The sequence below is a fragment of the Rhinolophus ferrumequinum genome, chromosome 21 (genome assembly GCF_004115265.2).
Source record: "Rhinolophus ferrumequinum isolate MPI-CBG mRhiFer1 chromosome 21, mRhiFer1_v1.p, whole genome shotgun sequence".
Classification (NCBI taxonomy): Eukaryota; Metazoa; Chordata; class Mammalia; order Chiroptera; family Rhinolophidae; genus Rhinolophus; species Rhinolophus ferrumequinum.
Window position 1 is genome coordinate 46,674,039 of NC_046304.1, and position 16,466 is coordinate 46,690,504.

The following is a 16,466-nucleotide window of genomic DNA, read 5'->3' on the forward strand; positions in this document are numbered from 1 at the left end:
AAAATGTAAACATTACAAAATATGGAATGTGGAATCCTACACAAGAGTAGTTCAAAAATATACTTTGGTTTAGAAGGTCATTTAGAGATTTGATGTTGACCCAAATTTCCTACTAAAACTCTACCCTTTCTCTGATTTTACTCCTGTTTATAAGAAAAATTAAACTACAGGCAAATAGAACCAATACAATATAAATTGCAATTTACAAATCTCAAAATCATTTTGATGGTGGTGGTACAAAACATGAATCACACTCATGAATGAAGACAGTTGGTACTAAAATTCAGAGTTGTTTTATTACATAGAGTTCATGACTAGTAGCTGTTTAAAGTTCTTCGGTTATGTAATGGAGGTCGGGTAAAAAGGGGGAAAAAGTCTTTAGTGTGGCTTTCCTTGCTGACAAATCCACTGTCCTGGACTCCCGGGCATTTATCACCTGTAGGGTGCTTGGCTGCTAATAATGAATTCTGTGATGGCTGGAACAGATCCCTAGCATTTCAGAATGAACCAGCGGTACTTTACAACAAACAACCAGGCTCTCTATCAGCAGCGGGGCACATGTGTGATTCCTACAAGATACATGTGTGATTCCGACAAGATACATGTGTGATTCCGACAAGATATTAACATTTAGAGTAAATTAGGTTTGAATTGAAGAACTATAACTGTATTAATTAATTATGGTGAGTTTTTGTAGGGCCTCTATGGTTTCTTTTCCATTTTAGTCCTTTAGAAGTGATATTTACAGTCAGTTTTGAAAACTGGTAATCTACTGGCCAAATTTCTTTAGTAGTTTTATTTTGTTTGGCTTATTCAACATATATATATATATGTGTATATATATATATATATTCTCATTGAAATTTCTAGCAGTTATCTTGAGTTTTGTTTCTCCACCATTTCCTTCTTTTCATGAAAGCCTATTTATCTATCTATCTATCTCTGATTCTTTCTTTCATGCCTTGAATGGTTATTTTTTAAAAATTGTGTATTTATATCCGTTCTGAACTGTCGGTAAATTTATCCGTACTATCGTATAAAATCAATTTTCTGATTTTCCATCTATTTCAGAGTACACCATCTACTGAGTCTTTGATTTAATGACTTTTTTATATGCATGATTTCAAATTGCTTATTTTTATGCATAATTCTCGTTGTTTCATTTATGTCTATATACAGAAGGTGCCCAAAAGATGTATACACATTTTAAGAAAGGAAAAAACTGTATTAAAATTGTAATACAATGAATCACGCTAGCATTCATTTGATTAACGCCATCTTTTGAGAGAACGTCATAATACACATTGTTACCGTAATTCAATTCAACTTCAAAAAGTAATACATAGATAACATGTCTTAAAATATGTACATTGTTTTGGCACCCCCAGTATATTATTTTTCAAAAAGTGTCTGTGGTTATTATTTTACCTCCTCTCTATAAGAATCCTAAATTCTTTGGTTTGCACTGGATGTATGCTGGCAATTGGGCTGCACTACAGTAACAGTGGGTGTATTGCAGGCTGTGTGGGTAAGCCAGTGGGGGATTAGGCCCAGAATACTGGCTTTAAGGCAATTTCAGTTTTCCTCCTAAATATACTGCACTGTATACACTATAAACATTGCATCAAACACTTTTAGACCCTGTTTGCATGACAGCAATTGAGATTCCCATCTGCCTTTTCTTCGATGCTCACTTCACTCCCTTCTGTACATGTTAACCCATCAAATATTTTAAGATACCCTTTTGTCTCCTCTACTTTGTTTTTTCTTTAAGCCATTGCTAGTTTTTCCCATTATTCTCCATGTGGTAATTTCTAGTCCAACTGGTCTTCTTTAGAACTATTTTAATTATGTTTATATATTGTGAATTCCAGCACTATTACACATTAATCCGGCAAAAAAAAAAAATCCCATAGGCAAGTAAATGGAGTTACTATAAATACTATATTTGTAAAATGTGATAGAGCATACAATGTGTTCATAAAATAAAATACTCCCGATGTGGTTTAATTTATAAAAGTGTTGAATGTTGATTTTAGAAGGATGGGCAGGAAGGGAGCGTTAGAGCAGGCTCCCTTAGGGCAGGTTGAGCTTAGCACATGTGACCTTAAACTTCATGATATGTGAGCAGAATCGGTATCTGCTTATCCGCAACGTCAGCACCTTTAATGCTTTATTCTACAGATGAATAAACCTCAAGTGCAAATAAGTTAATTAATGGCAAAGCTAGAATCAAAACTAAAGCCTTTGAATCTTTGTTTAATTCAAAAGAGTCGATAGATTTAATAATCTATGTTCAGCTAATATGTTTACTTTGCAGAGATTTCAAAGGACATTATGACAAAACATGCCGTTTGGTGTTGGGTCTTTTAAATTTTCACGTGGTTTTCATAACCCCCCCCAAAAAAATAAGATTTATACTTTCTTTTGTTAACAAATAACATTTGAAACCAGTATTTTCATTCCATCTTTGATATTCACCATGAGGTTATTGTCAAATATCAGAAAGGAAGGATGGAACAGGGTTTGGAGATGGTCTGAAAGCCTAATTCATAAATTTTTTATTGGTGTTCACCATACATACATATACACATACATGGAAAGCTTAAATGGTAAAGGTCTTACTGGGAGTAAAATGTCAAAATTGAGTCAATATAAAAAGTGTCCTATCAAAATACTATGTCTGTGACTTTTATAAAATATGTCAAAATAATTTTCATAATTAAAATATTGATAAATCACCAAATTGTAAAAAATAATGAAACCTAGTCATTATGGAAAGTCCCATAAAAAATCATTATGTGATTCCATGACACATACCTTCCAGAATGGCTAAAATGAAAGAAAAGAAAAAAAAGATCTGCTACTGACCTTTAGTAAAATTCCCTTGGGGAAGCGGAATGGAACTATGATTATAAGTAGAAAATGTCCTATCATATTTCTGGGTATTGAAAACCTGGTTCATATATTACATAAGTAGATAAAGATGCTTATCGCATCACTTTGGAATTTAGATTCTGTAGATAAAATGAAAAGAGTGAGGTTAGGGTGTTAGTTAAAATATTGACATTTACAATGCACTGAAAATATATTCTATACTACTACTTAAACTTTAGATGAAAACTTAAAAATATCAACATGTGTACTTAGAAATGTGAGAGAGAACTCATCGTTCTTTAAAATTGTTTTAAAAGATATTCAAGCAAATAATTTTAGTGGAGGCTCGAGTCCAGCTCAAAGGTCTAGCTAGGCGTAGCTTATAAAATCTCTGCCACTTTGAAATGTTGGCTTCCTTGATCACACCCTCCACAGCAACTGTAACCCGTCAGCTGCCTGTCTGAACCATGTGGGCAGATGCCCAGGAGTGCCGGAAGAGGCCTCCTTGGTATTTTATTGGCAATAATTCAAAGCTTATTAAAATCCAGATGGAGAGAGACCTGCAGCATATTTAAGCCCAGTTGGGTACTGCACTATTTAATCGCCTGCATTTCAGTCATAATTTCTTTCTTGGTTGTACTTTGATATTCTCCAAAGTGTTTATGTAATCTGTCGGTTGATGTCTCCCCTTATCATCTTTAAAACTGGTTCTAATGGTCATCTGTAAAACACTTAGTTAAATTCTATGTACGATATTTTTACTATTTTTATATTGGTGTGAACATCGAACCATGAAGAGGCAATTCAGTGAGTCATTTGTGATTCTTTGTATGTAGCTCTATTAAATTAAAAATGTCTGGTTTTTAATCCAATAATATTTTCCTAAACACATTAAGGCTGTTAGGTACACATGGCATGCCATCTCTGTAGTTTGGATAATTTGTAGGAGAATTCTGTCATTGCAAGTATCGTGTCCATTAACTGATACCCAGAAGATACCTCGTGTTAGTCAGGCAAACCAGTAGTGCTATTTAGGGTGCTAATAGCATGACATACAAATAATTATAGGTAGAAACAACTCATTTTGTTCCAGTGGCCAGAACTCAGAGCTCATAATTCTGTACATAGCCATTCTGTCCTCACCTATACCCTCTGACTGAATCCCAAATTTCTTATGTCCTACATCCTCTCTTTAATTTTTACAATAGGCCAGAGCTCTCCTTTCTATGAATTCTTAGTACATTGAAAGCGTCTGACCACTCATTTTGCACTTAATCTTGTGCTTCCCTGAACTGTTATTTATTGCTTCCCGACTTTGTCTTATCTCCTACACTTATATGATTCTGGAGAGACGGGATTTTGTCCTGCTTTTCTGGAGCTTACACAGTGCTGAAGTGTCCTATGCCTTATGAACCTTGCATGAAGGTGCCATATTCAATGTGCTTTCACAGCACATGCTTCATTCTATATTAGTTCATACTATGCTGTATTGTGAGTGTCTGTTTACTACTCTGCAATGCTCACTTGATGACATGTGTTTTGAGAGCAGTGTGTGTGTGTGTGTGTGTGTATTTGCAACTTTGTTTTTCATTATTATGTCACACCAGGACTTAGATAGTCCCAGAGATATAAATATGGACCACACTTGTCTCTAAGACATTTACTGAGTGAAAGAACATAGGCAGCAATGGGACTTTGGTAGTTTCCTTGCTTCACTATTGACAAATTACTGAGTCTCCTTGAATATATCTCTTTGACTAATTCTTTTCATCATGGCCATTTGGAGAGTTTAGTCAGTAGGTAAAATCTTTCTCAAACCATAGAGAGGAAAACAATCAATCTCTTTTGAACTCAATTTTAAAACTTTCATTCCATTCATTCCTAATTCTGACATGGCACTAATTGAAGATCCATCTTAAGGTAACTTCAAAGTCTTAAATGACTTCAAGAATGTGGTAGCAAGAACATTGGCATTTAAAATGCAGTAAAAGAGCTTACTGACCTAAATGCCACTTCACCAAAATTGTTGAGAAAGAGAAGAAAAAATGATGCCTAGAATAGACAAAAGAGAGGTAATAAAGTCCTTGCACTAAACCCACAGAAAATTAAAAGTAAGTCGTGAAGAAAAACAAAAGTAATTTTACTAACAATTGTCACCCCAATAAATTAAAATAAAAAAAAAAACACCAGAAAAACAAAAAAGCAAAAAAACAAAAACAAAAGAGGTAGAAGGGAATTGCTAGACACAAGCATACTGGCTGCAGTTAGAAATTATAATTAACTGCAGTTGAGGGAATACTTGTAGATGGGGAAGCTTTAATTTTCCGAAGTGTGGTAGAATTTGGGAAGCATATCAGGTCTTTCTACAGAGTGGAGTCTTTGCCTTTGGGATCAGAGAGGAACGGATGAGGGGTACATGTCATTGATGTACCAAGAAACCGGGACCATATGTTGATATGTGTCCCTCCATTTCCCCCAAAGTTCCGTAACCAGGTACTATGCATTGAATTGTGTCTACCCCACCCCCAACTCATGTTGAACCCCCAACCCACAACTATTTGGAGATGAGGCCTTAGGGACATAATCAGGGTTGGATGAAGGCATAGGGTGGGGGACTTCTGATGGGATTAGTGCTCTCATATGAAGAGGAAGAGACACCAAATCTCTCTCTCTCTGTCTGCCACGTGAGTGAAGACATAACAAGACAGCAGTAAGTAGTCTGCAAGCCAGGAAGAGTTCTCATCAGAACCTGACCATGCTGATACCCTAATCTCAGACTTTCCAGGCTCCCAAACTGTGAGAAAATAAATCTCTGTTGTTTTAGCCACCCAGTCTATGGTCTTATGTTATGGTGGCTCAAGCTAAGACACCAGGTAGCAATTGATAATGATAACCTATGTGCTCTCAGGGCCCCGAAATAATAGGGCCCTCCCTCCTGTGTGTTGACCTACATCCTTTACAGAACCTCCAACACCATGTTGCACTCAGGGATTACATATTCACATCCCCTTTAAGGGACAGGGTCTTGACGTATTCATGTGAACCTTCTTAGACACTAGCACGATGACAAACACTTAAAGTTTTTACTGTGGAACCTAACACTGACACAGAAGACTATCCACAGCAACGGTGTAACTTCATGAATTAGTAAACGACAAGCCCTCTCTTCTCCTTATTAACTTACAATGTATTTGTTGAAGAAATCAGATCTTTGAATTCGTAGTTCTCTGTAGTCCTGATTTTGTTGATTGTGTTCCCATGGCAAAGTGTAACACGAATCTCTGTATGTCCTGTGCAATGGTGGTGGGGATTATAGTTTTGATCAGATGCTGGTTGGAGGATTTGGGCCTGACTATTTCATCGGTGGTGTGATTATTCCTCAGGGTGGGGGATTCACATTTCTGCTTGTCCACTCTATGAGACTTTGTAGAGGGACTCCTTAGAACTGCTCTGAGAGTTTTAAAATTAAAGCCATTTTGATAGATCCTTTGAAGACCCTGCCTTGGTCAAAACAACAACAAAAGCCTCATTTATAGTGTTTCTAGTTTGGAGCTATTGCAAATAGTATTGATGTGAAAATTCCTGTGCATGTCCTCTGGTAAACATATGCTTCTGTCTGTGTTTCTGTGTAACTCGGGGTGGGACTGCCAGATCATATGGAATGCTATGTTTGGCTTTAGTAGGTACAACCAAACCATTTTTCAAAGTGGTTTTACCAATTCATTTGCTCAAAAGCAGTATATGACTCCCACCAATTGCTCTACGTCCGGGCCAATTCTTGGTATTGAGAACCTTTTTTTTAAAATTTTACACATTCTAGTGTATCTTGTACATGTTCTCTAATGTCCCTACAAGGAAGATGATTGCATTAGTGAGGGTTCTGCAGAGAAACAGAACCAAAATGATATCTGTATAGACATCTAAGGAAATATTTATTATGGAAATTGGTTCATGCAGTTATGGAGGCTGAGAAGACCCAAGGTATACCATCTGCAAGCTAGAGAACCAGGAAAGCCCGTGGTATAATTCAGTCCAAAGACCTGAGTACTGGGGAACAAGGGTGGGGGTTGCAGGTTGGGGGTGAGGCCCTGGAGTCTGAAGGCCCAAGAACCAGGGGTTCCAATGTTTGATGTCCAAGAACAGGAGAGATGAATGTTTCAGCTCAAGAAAAGAATAAGAATTCACCATTCTTCCACCTGTTTGTTCTGTTCAGGCCTTCAGGGGATCAGAAGAATAAGGCACCTACATTGCTGTATTCAATTCACCAATTCAAATGCTAAGGTATTCTGGAAATAATCTCACTGCCACACCCAGAAATCCTGTTTTCCAGCCATCTGGACATCCCTTAGCCCAGTTAGTTGACACATAAAATTAGCCATCACCACGGTACCACTATTATTAACCCTATTTTGTGAATATGAAAATTGAAGTGCATGTTGGTTAAGATACACACCCAAGTCTGCCAAGCTGGTTGGCACTTTTGAGTGCCCCAGGTGAAAGGTTTTAACTGAGGTTACCTTTTTCCACTCTCCCTCTGAGCTGTCTTTCTGATGCCCTGGTGCTATGCTATGTTGTGACTCTGGGGACACAGAGCTTGTTTCCTTCCAGGAGCAGGCATTTTTAGATCTGTGCCACAATATCTGGTACTCCACATTTTTCTGTGTATTCTCAAGCCTATCAAACATGCCTCAAAGCAAACAGAAGCAAAGGCTTTCTGTCACTGCCACAGTCCATTTGGCGAGAGAAAAATTACCCTCATGGATTCCTGAAGTCAGACAGCTGGGGATGTATCTGCAGCAGCTTTCAACCCTAGTGCCTGCTGACGACTAATATTTCTGGCAAATGTATTATAAAACACTGGCTGTCCTCCCCTTTTGAGTATTCTGGGCCTTGAAAGCATTTCTTCCTGCTGTGTCTTTTCTCTGTGGAGGTGGTTTATGTTCTTGTATTTAATGATGAGCCGAGTATGCTAGCATGCTAGGTTCCTTCTTCTAAATAAATTCCTTCTCCCTTGGGGAGCTCTTAGGAATAAGTAGAGAGTAGCCAAGATATTTAATATAAAGGTCTCTCGTGAAATCTTGAGAGAGAGAGAAAGAGAGAGAGAGAGAAATGGGTTAAGATGCTCAGTCCCAAATGCCCCAAAGAGACAAGATGGGTAGCTGGAAGGTGGTGTTAGGTCAAAGGTTGTTGTTACTGTTTTGATAACAGAAAAATGATAGTGCATAAAAGCAAATGGGAATGAATCAGTGGACACCGAGTGGTTGATCATACAACTGAGAGAAAATTGGTAAAGTAAGGTTCCTAGAAGGTGAACGGTGAACAGGATATCCGGCGTAAGTGAACTCAGCTCTTCCATTGGTCAGAAGGGAGCAAGGGAATAGGGACTGCATCAGGCAAACCCACGTTGTATGCAGATTTAGGTAGTAGATGGAAGGAAGATGAGACCGTTTCCGTCTTACACCTTCTGCTTTGTAAAGTACCAGGTGAGATCGTCCACCCAAGGAAGAGGGCTAGGGGGCAGTGCTGGCAAATTTGGGAGGCATCACAAAGTTAAAAAAAAAAAATAAATCCATTTCAACGCAAAAAGTGAGTCAGAGAGAGAGAGAGAGAGAGAAACCTAAGTGGAATTTATCATGAAAAACATGAGAGAATTGTAGGCTGCATGCAGAAGATGTGAAATGTTATGCAACTTGTCCCCAATATTTGATTGAGTTTTAATTAACTTTATTATCACCAGTGTTCAATGTGTTGTTTCCTGTCAATGCTTCATCTTTCAATGCCACCAGTATGTTTTTTTTGTTGTTGTTGTTGTTTTTTTGATAGCAGATGCTGGGAGATCTATTAAGAAATCATTTTTGAATATCAAATTCTCTGTGTCAATAGAACTAATTATCCTTAGAAAAAAGCAAGCATCACCAGTGATATGAGCCGGTGGCTGCAGCCATCTGTCTAAGTCAGGGAGGAAGGATTCTTTTCTCTTGTCAAGTATCTTCCCCTTCCCTTCTTTCTCTCTTAAAATTAATTTCACTTGAAGAGAGTCTTCCCTTTACAGTTGACATCTGATTCATAACTTTGTGTTTCACTGGTTTGTTCTAACCTGAGGTTCCAGATCTAGTTCTTTTACACCTAAATGGTGGCTATTACCCAGTTCCCGGGCAAGTCTCTGCTGCATTCTGAAGAAATAGTTTTTAAAAGCGCAATATAGAGAAAGAGCCAGCAGGGGCAGGGCTTCTGCCTTTTGGCTTGCCTTGTCCCCTGAGGAGTGGGGTCCAGGGCCGGAAATCACCAGCTGGCTTTCAACCCCACAGGCGGTGCCCCGCCTTCGTCTACAATGGATGAAACAATGATGTGTTTCAGAGCTGTCTCCCCGAGCTGTGCTTTCTAAGAGTTCGGGCTGATCTCCTTTTCAGGGGAAGTTGGGAAGGGGATGACGTTGGGGTAGAGAAAGGAAGAAAAATCCTGTCTTGGCCATCAACAGGTGAAGCCTAAAAATTTCACTGGAAAAAGTTATGGAAGAAGTAACAGCTGCAGGCCTGTTTGGAGAAAGTCAGTGGAGTAGTTTCCATGGGACATCTGTTTCATCAGCAGATTTTTTTCCCCCTGTTTAAATAAGGCGTGAGCTGAAAGCCCACTTTATTTAGGAGATGTTAACTCCAGAGCTCCTGAGGGCTTTGCAAACTGCCAACATACCCTCCTCATCGCCCTCTTTACATACCTCCCACCAGCCCGTCACCATGGAGCTCAGTGGAAAAAAGAGCATCCAGAGATTAAAATAGCTCTGGTGCAAGGTGGAAACCTTCAAGCTACACTGTGCCCTCTAGCCTTCTTGTGGAGAAGCATCAGCCAGAGATGAATCAAACTGGATGGGAAGGGAGCAAAAATTTACTTTTGTAGTCAACACATATGGCTGTGTACACAGTAGGCATTCAGTAAGCTTCTGTGTTTGGGAATAAATGAAAAAAAAAAAAAAAGAACAGCTAACAACCCCTTGTTTTGTATGACTCGGAGGAAAGAGCCAAGTCATTTTGCAAAAGTTGAGATAATACTGTGGGACCTAAGGGTAACACTGCCCTCAATGTAAAAAGTAGTGAGCCAACGTATTGGATGATCTCTTCTTCAAGAAAGGATGTTATATGAGAATAACTTGGTTTCAAAAGTCAATACAATAACAAAATCCAACCTTGATGCAGTCCAGGTTAATCCTCAGAAAAGTAACATAGGCAACAAAAGCATAAGAACATAGTTAAAGAACTGGAGTCTGCCTAGAAAACTTTATTACCCTATAATTTTAAGAATCAGTGAAAGGCAAAAAAAATCTCATTAACTGAGATAAAGAATAGAAGGAATGCAGATATCTTTTTTACAGAAGTGAACTATTCTTATGGTTATCTTCAATCCACTTTAAAATTTCTTTTTCACTTGGTGTCTGAATGGTACAATTATCAATGCCTTACTGGATTTTTGGTTAGGCACAAATAACATTTATTATTGCTAAAGACATGGGGAGAGATAACAGAGACCAAAATGGTAAGGTTAATCAGAGCTAAAAGTCCATCAGATATAATATAGTGATATATATGTATACTTAGAATCTTCAAAATCAGTATTTGTTCTCCAAGTAAGAGTTGATCTAAAATTATTCTGAACAGGATTCTCTACCCTAGGAATATGAGAAATACAACTTTCACATTCTTTCTCTACCAATACTATATGTATATTTATACACAGGTTCAACTTCAAGTTACTTCCATCAGGACCATCAAGCTACGCTTCTTTATAGCTCTAATCAGGGGACCAAATAAAACTTATTTCTCTGGACTGCTTCAAACTCTAAAGAACCACTTTCCTTTTTGTTATGATCAAAACGCTGGGTCAATGAGCAAGATGAAGGAATAAGAAAAATGAGTGGACAATTATTCTTTTTTATTCAATATTAAAGGGTCTACTGCAAACTTATTGAATAATCATGATAAATATCAGATAGAAATTTACTTTTCATAATTCCTCTGGGAAGAATATTATATTTGTTCAGAAAATGTGTTTTGATAAGTTGTCTAGAGCTGTGACTAAGAAGGAAATTGCATATTAAAGTGAAAAAAAAAAAGCTGAGAAGTATTCAAAGGAGAAAGGAGAGTAATGGTCTGTCCTTTGTCTGCATGGCCTCCCTGTCCTGTGATGCAGAGCCATGCTTCTCAGTGCATAGAAAACACCTGTGTGTTTGCTAAAATGTACGCTCTGTTTCAGTATGGCCATGGTAGACCAAAGTCTTTATTTCCAAAAAGTGATGCCAAAGCTGATAGCTCAAGGACCACATTGGATAAGCACTTTATACTGATTTGATTTTCTCTGCTCATTTTGGGGTAGACATGGGAACAGAGTGAGTTATCCTGTGTTATAAAGGACCTATTTCACATACTGAAAAAGATAGCAGTCAGAGGAATTTGGGTCACGCCCACCGTAGTAGGATAATTGAAGAGGCCCAATGGGGCAACACAAGTTATTAAGAAAGTTGAAGCTGTTGCTATGACTTATGCATGGAAAATCCTCCTCCATCACTCATAAAATATATTCAATGAAAGGTTCACAGCAAAACCAAGAGTTTCTCAGTTTTGTATCCACCTGGGTCTGGGAAGAACCAAGGATACAAGAACAGGAACCAAAAGAGCAAATGACATCTGAATGACAGAAACAGTAACTGACATTGAGCATTTATCTGTGTTAGTCACTCTAAGTGTGTTGCATGTTCTACCATTATTATTGCCATTTTACATACAAGAAAACCTAAGGCATAGAGAGGTTAAGTCTGCACACCTACTTTCTCGTTCTTATCTACAAAGCTTAAAGACTACATTCAGTCGCTCAAGAACTTAAATATATATTTTCATTGTCAACTTAAATGAGGAAAAATCAATCCCTCTCTCTCTCCTTCTTTCCCTTTCTCTTTTCCTCTGCCTCTATCTTTCTATCTCACCTCCCACCCCTTGTCACCAATAATTTTGGAGGAAGGTAGTCTAAGAATTCCTGAGAGCCACTTTTTAATTCCTATTCCCTCACTTTACATAATAGCTTGGTTTTCTTCCCCTTGTGTATAGTCAGACCTTCAAATTATATTAACGTGCTTTGTTCTGTGAATTCAGACTTTTAGTGAAGCCCGGGCTCTTAAAGAGAAATAAGTGAAAGTAATCACAAAGGAATCACAGCACCTTTTATAGATGAATTACGCTTTTAAAAATTATACTTACCACCCAACAGAAGAAAGAGAATATTACCAAGAGCTTTGATGCTCCCAAGTATCCTTCTCTGATAGTAACCACCCATGCATTCTGTAGTCATTCATCCTTTGCATTTCTTTATAGCTGCAAAATAAATATAGGGGACCCTAAAATAGAGGCTGTGCATTTTTGAATGGTTTGTAAATGACATCAGAGTAAATATTTTCTCCTGTAGTTTGTTTTGTTCCAATCAGTGTTATGTTTGTAAGATTTGCTGATGAAGACTTCTTTCTGTAGGTGGAATTCATTCCTTTTTTCACTACCGAATAACAAGTCATCGTGTGACCATAATGGTCGATTAGTTCACTTGCTGTCAGGGGACATGAGTTTTGTTTCTGGGTTGTTTCGCTTTTGTTATCACAGATGATTTTTCTCTTAAATACCTGAGTTCCACAACCCATTTTCTCTCTACTTGTCACGTTATGTCCATTCCCACCTTACTTTCGTTCAATAGTTCTCATCCTTGGCTGCGTATTAGAATTAACTGGGGAATATTTAAAACATCCTGATGCCCACATTCCACTCTAGACCAATTGTATCAGAATCTTTAGAGGTGGGACGCAGGTATTAGATTTATGTAAGGTTTCCCAGGTGCTGCCAGTGTGCAGAGAAGGTTGCATGACACTGTATTAATTCCACCTCAGTTGAATGGAAAAACTGCCTTCCTGGTTCCAAGCGCATTCAATATAACTTCCCAGAAAACATGTCTTCAAAAATGAGGACCTAAATGGCTGTCACAAACCTAGAACTCCATCTTCATTACCTGTTTTGGTTTTTGTTGTTGTTGTTGTTTGTTTTCTTTTGAGCTGAATCGTTTGCATGCCCATCCATTTGCTTACGTCATACGTGCTCAGTGATGACTTGATAGCCTAATAAACCTCTAAGCAGTGGCTTCTTGAGGAAGCATTAGTTATTCATGGTATGTGCTGGGTAACTTTGCAAAACAGAGCTCTTGTTTATTCAGGGCCCAAAGGGTAAAACCCCAAATCCGAGCCGATCATTTAAAAATCTGCGGAAAAAAACAAAATCACAGCAGTTTGCTCTGAAGTCCATAAATATTAAACTTAGTGTCACATGATCTGCCCTGATCTTCTGCAAACCACAGATACCATCCTTTTATAGGAAATGTTCCTCTGGCCATTAGCCATCTGTTAAAGTGGAACCCTTGGTGGAGGATGAGTCAATAGGGTGAGTGGTGACTCAGGCGCCAAGTAAAACAGAGAATGAGTTGATTTAATGACTTGACAAGTAGTTTGTTACCCAATTATGCAACATGTAGCCTGATATCCAAGAAAATCATTATCGAGCATGAGCCATGGATTGGAACTAAACTCCTCATTACCCCAGTGGGACAGCATTAGATAAAGAGCTCTTATTCATTCTTTAGAGAGCTTGATGATAATAACAACACAGAGGTAATTTGGAGCAGCCAGCAATCCATATGCTCTAACAGCAGTGCACAGCAAAATTAATCTGCTAGTTATGACCTGTATCTTTTGGAGTGGAGGGTTTAATTAATGTTCTTTGTTAACCATGTCATGCATTTTCCGTGAAGGCTGCTACTCCAGGATTCATCGGTATTTAGAATTACTCTCATCCTTTCTATGTACCCCAAACTCTTTCTCCTTCATTTCCAAGCCATTTTTTTAAAAAATCAATTTTCGCATTCCCTTATTTTTCTGAGAATAAAATTTTTTGGGAAAAAACACCTGCTGAAAAAAATATAAGATGTAAATTATATCTGCACAGCTCTATTACGGTTATATAAGGTTTACAGAATATTTACATCATAATGAATCTAATATCTAGCCTAGGAGTTTATTCAGGCAGCAGATGTCATGCAGTTTCTATGATTTAGTGTTAATGAAACAGTAATCTGACTTCTTTTCTTGGCCAAATGACTGCGTTTTCATCCTTCAAATTCTCTCAGATATGGAGCTTTGCACAGACTAGATAAAGGATACTTATTAAAATTTTCTAATTCCTTAATCCAACTGGCCTGTTGCCTTCGCCTGTTTTTTTCTGCAGGGCTGTTTGTATCATCAGAGACTTAGATAAGCCTAGATTACAGGCACAAATGATAGGCATACACAAACCTATTCTTGGGTAGATGAGTTTTGAACCATTTCAACACACTCCAAGATATTAAGCCCTTGATGATTATATATTGGCAGAGAAGAAGAAAAATCAAAATAACTTAGAAGAGTTAAGGCCAAGCGTTTTTTTGTTTGCTTGTTTGTTTGTTTGCCCATGATGAAAATTAAATGGCAGGTTGATATGAGCAGCAGTATGCCAGTTATAAGTTATACTGCTGGGTATCACAGTTTTTCTTTTTCCTCACACATGCGAATGCCTCACAACATTCAAGGAAGAGTCAGCCTCATAACTGTGTGATCCCTACACTTGGGTGAAGAATAATAACAAAGAAAGAAAACATTACATTGGATGCATAATATTCATATAGTTTATATAAGAGATTGTTACATAAAGTTATAAGCTATAAAATTTGTTAAGGGTCATTTATCCACATAGGAGGTGGAAAATAACTATATACCGGGGGGGCCAAAAAATGTATACAAGTGGACACGTTGGTCAACGTTGCTCAAGTCATAGTTTGCCGTGATCAGAACTACGGACGCTCATGGTAACCACTTTGAGCACCTCTTGTAACTGCAGAAGTAAAACGTGACTTGTATTCATCTTTTGTTATCAGTATATATTGAGTATTACAATTTTAATATTTTTCGTTTCTTAAAATATGTATACATATTTTTGGCTCTCTCTATCTCTCTGTCTCTGTCTCTGTCTGTCTGTCTGTCTGTCTCTCTATATATGTATATATATGTGTGTGTGTGTGTGTGTGTAGTGTATATATGTGTATATATGTACTGTGTACTCGTGTGTGTGTACACACACACATACATACATAAATGTAGCTGGAAAAGAAAAGTATTCAAATAAAAATCAGAGAAAGAAGGACAATCCCTATTAACTATTTAATTTTTCTTTCTCTATTTTTCTTTCTCTATTTCTTTGTTAATTTTCTTTAAAAGTAGTTTCTGGTTAATAGAGAAGCATGAAGAATATTCCACTTCACTGGAAGTTCATTTGTAAGTATTAAGACTAAAGGAACCCCTACACACATTTTTTATCTGGCTGCCTTAGAAATTAAACTTCTACCACTGGACATCATTTCTATGCAAAATGAGCAGAAGAGCAAATCGCACTTGTGTTCAGGGTCTTTCCACTCAATTTTTCTGGACTCTGCTGCCCTACTGCCATTCACTAAGAGCTGTATGAACATAGGGTAGTCCCATATTACACAATTGTTTACATCATTTCAATAATATTTTATTTACTGTATGTATGCCATGTGATCTAAATTCAGGTGGGAAAATGAATAAGGGGTAAAGTGTATTATTGCAGACTTTGCTTTGTATTTTGTGATTAGGTTTTTGCTGATGTAGTTTATTGGCAGAGATATGAAATAAACTATATAGCAAGTCAGATTACTATTTTATTGCCTGTAGCATAGCCATCTAGCTTAGGTGAATAGGAGAACATACACTGAGTATATTATTGTAGGTTTAATGCAAATATATGACCCGAATTTTGCTTTATTGGTGGCCAGAGGCTTCCCCCTCACCCCTGCAGGAAGTCTCTCAGATGCAGCCTTTGTTTCCTATGAGAGGATCTGAGAGAGACAGAGAGAGCAAGAGAGAGAGGAGAGAGAGAGAGAGAGAGGAGCAACACACACACACACACACACCCCTTAAATAAGATATATTATTTGATGGTTGATCAGAGTTATAATCCATTTATATATGACAGCACTATTAGTATGTGTCATGCATCATTGTTCTGATTAAATAAACACACTCTATTAAAAACAGAATCCAGCAGACCCTTTTAATTTACTATCCTTGGACATTAAGGGCATCTTAAGGAAACCTGGGCATATTCTTTCAAAACAAAATGAAATGGAAAATTGAGGCCGATTCCAAAATGTATCGATCCTGGCGCCAGTCGTGTGAGCCTTGTAGGTTCTCAGGACGCCATGATCCAAAGCAATGCTGTTTTCTCTCATCCTCTCTTCTTCCTTCCCACCATCCAGGTCTCTTACCCTCTCATTTTCTCTTCTCCCCTCATACTTACTACTAATAGCTAAAAACAATAGCAAACACTTACATGTTGTTATGTTTTGGGCATTGTCCTACAGCGGTCCACATACTAATACATATGATTCTCATCATAACATGATGAAGTGTTATTATTATCTTTATAGATTAGGTAAGTGAGGTCCAAACAGACTATTTA